Source organism: Micropterus dolomieu, unplaced genomic scaffold, assembly GCF_021292245.1.
Source record: "Micropterus dolomieu isolate WLL.071019.BEF.003 ecotype Adirondacks unplaced genomic scaffold, ASM2129224v1 contig_11641, whole genome shotgun sequence".
Lineage (NCBI taxonomy): Eukaryota > Metazoa > Chordata > Actinopteri > Centrarchiformes > Centrarchidae > Micropterus > Micropterus dolomieu.
Window position 1 is genome coordinate 49 of NW_025740627.1, and position 7731 is coordinate 7779.

Here is a 7731-nt window from a genome sequence, read left to right on the forward strand (position 1 = left end):
TAATTGGCTTTTCCTACAGCGCCCCCGTCAGCTGTACTTTGTGTTTATGTAGTTCATTGAGCAGTTTCACACAAAACTACTTTAATGTTTTACGCCAAACTTTCTTGACTTAAATAATAGTAAATATTTGTAAGATAGAATCAATGAATAAAAGAATAAAATAATAAATAAATGTGGAAATATATGTAAGAAAGAATCAATGAATAAAATAATAAATTAATGTGTAGATATTTGTACAATAGAATCAATGAATAAAACAATAAATAAATGTGTTAATATTTGTAAGATAGAATCAATGAATAAAACAATAAATAAATGTGTAAATATTTGTAAGATAGAATCAATGAATAAAAGAGTAAAATAATAAATAAATGTGGAAATATATGTAAGAAAGAATCAATGAATAAAATAAATAAATGTGGAAATATATGTAAGAAAGAATCAATGAATAAAATAATAAATGAATGTGTAAATATTTGTACAATAGAATCAATGAATAAAAGAATAAATAAATGTGTTAATATTTGTAAGATAGAATCAATGAATAAAACAATAAATAAATGTGTAAATATTTGTAAGATAGAATCAATGAATAAAAGAATAAAATAATAAATAAATGTGGAAATATATGTAAGAAAGAATCAATGAATAAAATAATAAATAAATGTGGAAATATATGTAAGAAAGAATCAATGAATAAAAGAATAAATAAATGTGGAAATATATGTAAGAAAGAATCAATGAATAAAAGAATAAATAAATGTGGAAATATATGTAAGAAAGAATCAATGAATAAAACAATAAATAAATGTGGAAATATATGTAAGAAAGAATCAATGAATAAAACAATAAATAAATGTGGAAATATAAGAAAGAATGAATGAATGAATAAAACAATAAATAAATGGGATAAAAACATTAGATGTCTCTCACTTTTGACTTCCGTACATATTTTTTTATGAAAAAGTCTCATGCTGGTCCAGAGGTGGTCGTACTGAGTCCAACCGAAAGGGGAGGGGCTTCTGCTGTCTATTGCAGGCGAAGCAAGTCAACTTTTGGTCTAAAAGTGAAGATTAACCTAAAGAATTAAGAAGTGAAAGTTTAAAAGGCTGCACTGAAAAACACACCACCACCTATTTGACCTCTGACCTCTGTTGACTCCTCCAGGAAGGTGTTGAAGCAGATTCCTCTCGGCGACCTCCGACCTGACGAGACGGTCCGAGCCACGCAGGAAGCCCACCTGCTGTCTCAGCTGCACCACCCGGCCATCCTCACCTTCTACCACAGCTTCCTGGAGAGAGACGCCTTCTGCATCGTCACAGAGTTCTGCCAGGTAACGCCGAGGACCTGAGGATCCCCTGGTCTGAGAAGGACTTCAGGTTTTCTCTCTGATGTCCCCGGCTGCTCTGCCTGATGGACAGACAGCTTTACTTTTTGCTGAAGTTAGTTATCAGCTACCTAGCTGCTGCTAGTAGCTCAGTTAGCTGTGCAACCACTGGTCAGATTAGTAGTGTTGTAGACCGCCCAAACTGAGACCAGGTCAAGACTAAGACTTTTAGGGGCTGAGACCAAGTCGAGACCAAGACCGAGGTAGGACGAGACCGAGTCAAGACCAAGACCAGTTCCCCACATTAGGTCACACACAATAAAATGTGGAACGAGATCACAGGTGCTTCTCAAACTGAAAGATCCAGATTCCCATTAAAACACCCACATACAAACACTAAGAGCTGAAATCAACGTAAACAACTTTATTCAACTCTCCTTTTCCATGTTTACCATCGCGGGGAGGGGGGGCAGTCGTTAACGGGAACAACACATTTTTATTTAGCGTAATTGGTTTCATCTGAAGCAGTGGCCCTGCGATGGACTGGCGACCTGTCCAGGGTGTACCCCGCCTTTCGCCCGATGTCAGCTGGGATTGGCTCCAGCCCCCCGCGACCCTGTACGCAGGATAAGCGGTGGACGATGGATGGATGGATTCATTTGAAACAATAAGTCTCAGATCCAATCAAAGTTAGGATGTTAACTAATAAATCAGACAATGCAAAAGCAGTTTATTGATATTCCCACAGTTATGGACTTGACTGGTCTTGGAATAAAATCCTGAGTCCTCAATGTCCGAGACCGAGACAAGATCGAGTACATATGCGGTCGAGTCCGAGACGAGACCAAGACTATCTTAAGACCGGTCTCGAGTACTAAAACACTACAAATTAGCTCACTCTGTCCGTACTGGGAGCTCGGAGCATCGGGGGAGTGTTTTTGTTTACCATAGACTGTATGAAGGTGTTTACACCTTTACTCAAACACTGCAGGGAAGGATGGCGTGGTGCAGCGCCCGATTGGGAACCAGCCCCAGGGTGTCAAGAGCCAACCGCACCCGGCAAGAAAACCACCTCGGTAAAGTTAGTGTATCCCCAGTGGTCAAACTGGCCTCTGTCGGTCTCGGAGGCTGTGTTCGGTCCTGGTCCAGCTGCCGTGTTCACTCACTGAGAGCTGGAACCAATCCGCACAGAGTCTGCATGACGAGGTGGGGGCGTAACCACATTCTCTACAGACAACGGGCCCCATGACAAAAAAATCTAATTGGACCCCCTCTGCACAGATGTTGTCATTACTTCTCTAGGACTTAACTGTCCCATCAAAAGCTTTGCATAACTCTAATTAAAAGCTTGTAGTTCAATATTAGTACTAGCTCAATATGTACTGCTGGTGATTTGTACGTGCAAGTCTGCACACAGGATGCAGTTCACTATTTGCTTCTCAAATAAATTGCCCTTCATGATGGGAATGATAAAGTCTGTATCTATAGATGTCATTTAACAGCCATAATTCAGTCTAAATGAACGTATCAAACTGGATTATTTTATTATAGTCTGTAACTTACATGCAGGCTGAGGTAAGCTGCTGTCCAGCATCCAGGACAGACAGGAAGGTGTGTTTTTATTTTAGGATCATTACGTGAGAAAATTATTTGTGTTTGAATTTCTGTCATTAAGAAATATTTCATTTTCTTTTCTTGTTCTGGTAAAAAGAGCCAGAGAGCCAGAGAAATCCCCACAGACTCCCTGGCATTAACACCATGCTGCTCCACTTCTTCACTGGGACAGGGAGGCTGCAGTTATGGGCAGACTGGGCTGCTGCTGACTCATCTGTTGTTCGTCTGCTAAAAGGGGCAGGGACAATGATTTAATATGAATATCTTGCTAAACACTCACAGACTAAAGGCTGAACACCTGGGTAATAATAATAATACATTTTACACTTTACATTTAAGACAAACCTCAAAGTTCTACAGGTGAGATCATAAAAGCAAGGTAAAAACATCAGTGTGCGTTACAGCAATCCAGTCTGGGTTACAGATTGACATCCTTTCTTCTATCTTTCCCCTCTTTACTTTTCAATATCTCACTGATGTGTGCGCTGAGGCAGGATCAAACCATTTCATTCGGTCAATATGGAGGTTTACTTTTTGGTCAATGGGGTTTTTGAACTTTTACTGCCAAAAACAAGTAAAAACAAAGAGATCATTCATTTTATTATTATATTTGAAATATATTTATACTCAGTGATGATGGTTTATATCAGGGATGGGCAACTGGCGGCCCTTGTGCTCATTCAGTGCGGCCCGCAAATCAATTTCCAAATATTAATACATTTTTAGTTTCGCTGGCGATGGAAGCAAGAGGGCCATTTGACCACATTTGAACCGGATTCCAATTGTAATTATAATTTCCAACGACAGAGGGCGCTCCCTCGTAACGCAAGAGGCCGTTAACCAAGCACAAGGTCTCTTCTTGGTGTCACCAGGCCTCTTCCGAAGCACGACGAAGAGAGAAATGAGCGGCCTTCCAGGCAAGATGGGAAACGGATTATCTTTTTATAGGATTCAAAGTGTGTGCCTGGAAACAAAATCAGCCATGAAGGATTTCAACTTGAGTCATCACTACAACACCATGCACAAAGACAAATATGAGTATAGATAAGTACGCCGGAGCTGCCAGAGCCGCTATCGTCGCTGACCTCAAAAGAAAAATACATCGACAGCAGAGCCTTTTTACCAAAGCTATGACTACACAGGAGTCCTCTCTTGCGGCATCTTATGCTGTGTGTTGAGCTTGCTAAAGCAAAGAAGCCATTGTCAGACGGTGAAACAGTGGAGCGATGTGCAGTAGTGATGGCTAAAGCTTTTGGAGATGATAACATGGCTAAAAACTTTGAAACAGTCTCTCTGTCCCGTCGCACAGTCACATGAAGAATTTTTGACATTCAAAATCATGTCGAAGGAAAGCAAAAAAAAAGTCGTGCATGACTGCAAATACTTCCTTAGCATTGGATGAAAGTACAGATGTGATGGATGTAACCCAGCTCCTTATTTACATGAGAGCCATTGACAATTAATTTGAAGTGCACGAGGAGTTACTGAAGTTGGTTGATATTTTCAACACCGTTGAAAGTGTTGTAAGTGTGAATGGGGGCTTTGACAAGCTTTCTGCTGTTGTTACCGATGGCGCACCATCAGTGCAAGGAAGACACACTGGATTTGCCGGGCTCCTCAGACAGAGCGGCATCGACTGCCAAATACTGCACTGCATCATACATCAGGTGGGTAAAATATTGCTAGCTAACTATATGTTTATGAATGTGAGTATTCTTTGTAAGAATTATTTTCACAGGCTAAATCGCATTTCATTTTGATCTTACAGGAGGCCCTCTGTGCGAAGACAGTCAACTTCAGCCATGTCATGGATTTAGTTACCAAGGTTACAAATCTCATTCGAGGCGGGAACCAGTCTCTCAACCATCGGAAGTTTGTTACATTTTTGGATGAAGTGAGCGCCGCTTATAGGGATTTACAGATGCACACTGAGATCAGATGGATGAGCCATTGGAAGTGCTTGGAGAGGTTTTTTGCGCTGTGCGCTGAAATCCCAGTTTTCTTGGAGGGCAGCCTTCGTATGCAGTTGCAGAGAAGAGGCCAAACTGTGTCGGATCGTTACGCACACATGAACGCATTTCAGCTTTTCTTCCGACCATCCAAATTTGGCAAACTTTCCCGCCTGTGCAGACATGCAAAAAGATGTCCCTGAATGCAAGAAGTCATGTACAGAGCCGGCATTGCAACAGCCGTTCAAGGACCGCTTTCAAGATTTCTACGCCATGCAGCCACGAATTGCGTTATTCACTGACCCCATCTCTGCTGCTGTCAGCCACCAATCCCCTGAGTTGCAGTTTGAACTGTACGAACTACAGTCAGATCCCTTCTTTGAAACAAAGCGCAGTGAGAGGGGAATTTCATTTTGGAGATTTCTAGCGGAGTCCCGCTTTCCACTCCTAAGGGATTTTGCACTGTCAATGGCCTGCATGTTTGGAAGCACTTACATCTGTGAGAGCAGCTTCTCAACAATGAAGCACATCAAGTCAAAAGAGAGAAACAGACTGACAGATGAAACGCTGTTCCAGCTCATGGAGATTGGATGCACAAACATTGAAATTGACATACAGTCTATTGTACGCCAGCAGGAGAGGCCACAAGTATCTCATTAAGACAGAACTTTATTCAGAGTGTCAAAGCTTTTTGAGATAAATGTATGCTTATTTACAACATGTCATGGAATGGGAAGAAAGTAAGTGCACTATACTATAAATGCACTACCACCAACCTTGCACTGAAATAATTGTATATCAGTCCACAATATAGATATTTCTTCTGTGTTAATTAAATGAAAGAATCTTTTTCTAAATGCATTTGTGTATGAAAAATAGAAATGTTGGTACAATAAATTTTGATAACCAGTATATGATGTGTTCATTATAACTATGGCTAATTGAGTGATGGGGTTATGCTACTGGTGGAAGTCACAATTTGGTCCTCTGGTAGTGAGGATAGAATTTGTGTGGCCCTCTCTGTCATCAAAGTTGCCCATCCCTGGTTTATATAATGTATAACATAATATAATTTAATATTAGTTTATAATCATATAAATATGCATCCCAAGGATTGCAGGTTCAACCCCGCTCTCTGCAAAGTTTATTCTTTTGTGTGTTTTTTAATATTTTTCTTTAACACACATTTCCCGACAGCCATTTGAAAGGTTCTGAAACAGCCGTCAGGAAATGTGTAGTTAAATGGATTCCCCTGAATGAGAAGCGGAGGAATTTCCTCTGCCTGGGAATGATGGGGAAATGAAAAGATCAGAGGTTGATGAATGTGGACCAATCGCACACTCCAGCACATGCTTAATTGTGAGCATGTGAATCACTCATCTTAATAAAAACTTTGTTGGATATGAATAAGATTTTTTTTTAAAGTTGGTCTCCCATAAGGATCAAACTCAACAATCTTAAGACTACGAGTCATTTACCTTACTCACTGAGCTAATCAGTGACTCTGAAACCACCTTGAAATTACCATCAAGAAAAATTCTTGCCAAGCCCTGTGTTAAACTACTGTTTTATCTCGAGATGACGAGATAATGACCCCGTTACCAAGATAATGATCCCGATACAACTCTATTGTATATATCTATTGCATATTTATATGATGGGGCTGTGGCTCATGGGGTAGAGCGGGTTGGCCGTTAATCGGAAGGTCGGCAGTTCAATCCCTGGCTCCCCCTGTTTGTGTGTCAAAGTGTCCTTGGGCAAGATACTGAACTGAAACTGGATCACGAGATAATGATCCCGTTACCGCGATAAAAAACAACAGTCGTTATCTCGAGATGATGAGGAAATGATACAGTTACCGAGATACTGATCCCGTTATTGCGAGAAAACAACAGTCGTTATCTCCAGATGACGAGAAAATGATCCCGTTACCGCGAGAAAACAAGTCATTATCTTGAAATGATGAGAAAATGATCCTGTTACCGCAAGATAAAAAACAGTCGTTATCTCAAGATCACAAGATAATGATCCCGTTACCGAGATACTGATCCCGTTACCAAGATAATGATCCCGTTACCGTGAGAAAACAACAGTCGTTATCTCAAGATCACAAGATAATGATCCCGTTACTGAGATAATGATCCCGTTACCAAGATAATGATCCCGTTATTGCGAGAAAACAACAGTCGTTATCTCCAGATGACAAGAAAATGATCCCGTTCCCGCGAGAAAACAACAGTCGTTACCTCGAGATCACGAGATAATGATCCCGTTACTGAGATAATGATCCCGTTACCAAGATAATGATCCCGTTACCGTGAGAAAACAACAGTCGTTATCTTGAGATCACAAGATAATGATCCCGTTATTGCGAGAAAACAACAGTCGTTATCTCGAGAGCACAAGATAATGATCCCGTTACCGAGATACTGATCCCATTATCGCGAGAAAACAACAGTCGTTATCTCCAGATGACGAGAAAATGATCCCGTTCCCGCGAGAAAACAACAGTCGTTAGCTTGAGTTGACGAGAAAATTATCCTGTTACCGCGAGATAAAAAACAACAGTCGTTACCTCGAGATGATGAGAAAATGATCCCGTTACTGCGAGAAAACAAGTCATTATCTCGAGATGACGAGAAAATCATCCCGTCACCGCGAGAAAACAACAGTCGTTATCTCAAGATCACGAGATAATGATCCCATTACCACGAGAAAACAACAGTCGTTATCTCAAGATCAAGAGATAATGATCCCGTTACCAAGATAATGATCCCGTTACCACGAGAAAACAACAGTTGTTATCTCGACATCGCGAGATAATGATCCCGTTACCAAGAT

The 7731-nt window shown here is 40.5% G+C and overlaps 1 long non-coding RNA gene across 1 annotated transcript; it reads left to right on the forward strand.

The window, feature by feature from the left end:
* Positions 1-3861: 3861 nt before the first annotated feature.
* On the forward strand, positions 3862-5802 carry LOC123965883. Its single transcript, XR_006823803.1, has 2 exons — positions 3862-4608; positions 4710-5802. It is a non-coding gene; the product is annotated as an uncharacterized LOC123965883 (long non-coding RNA).
* Positions 5803-7731: the final 1929 nt, after the last annotated feature.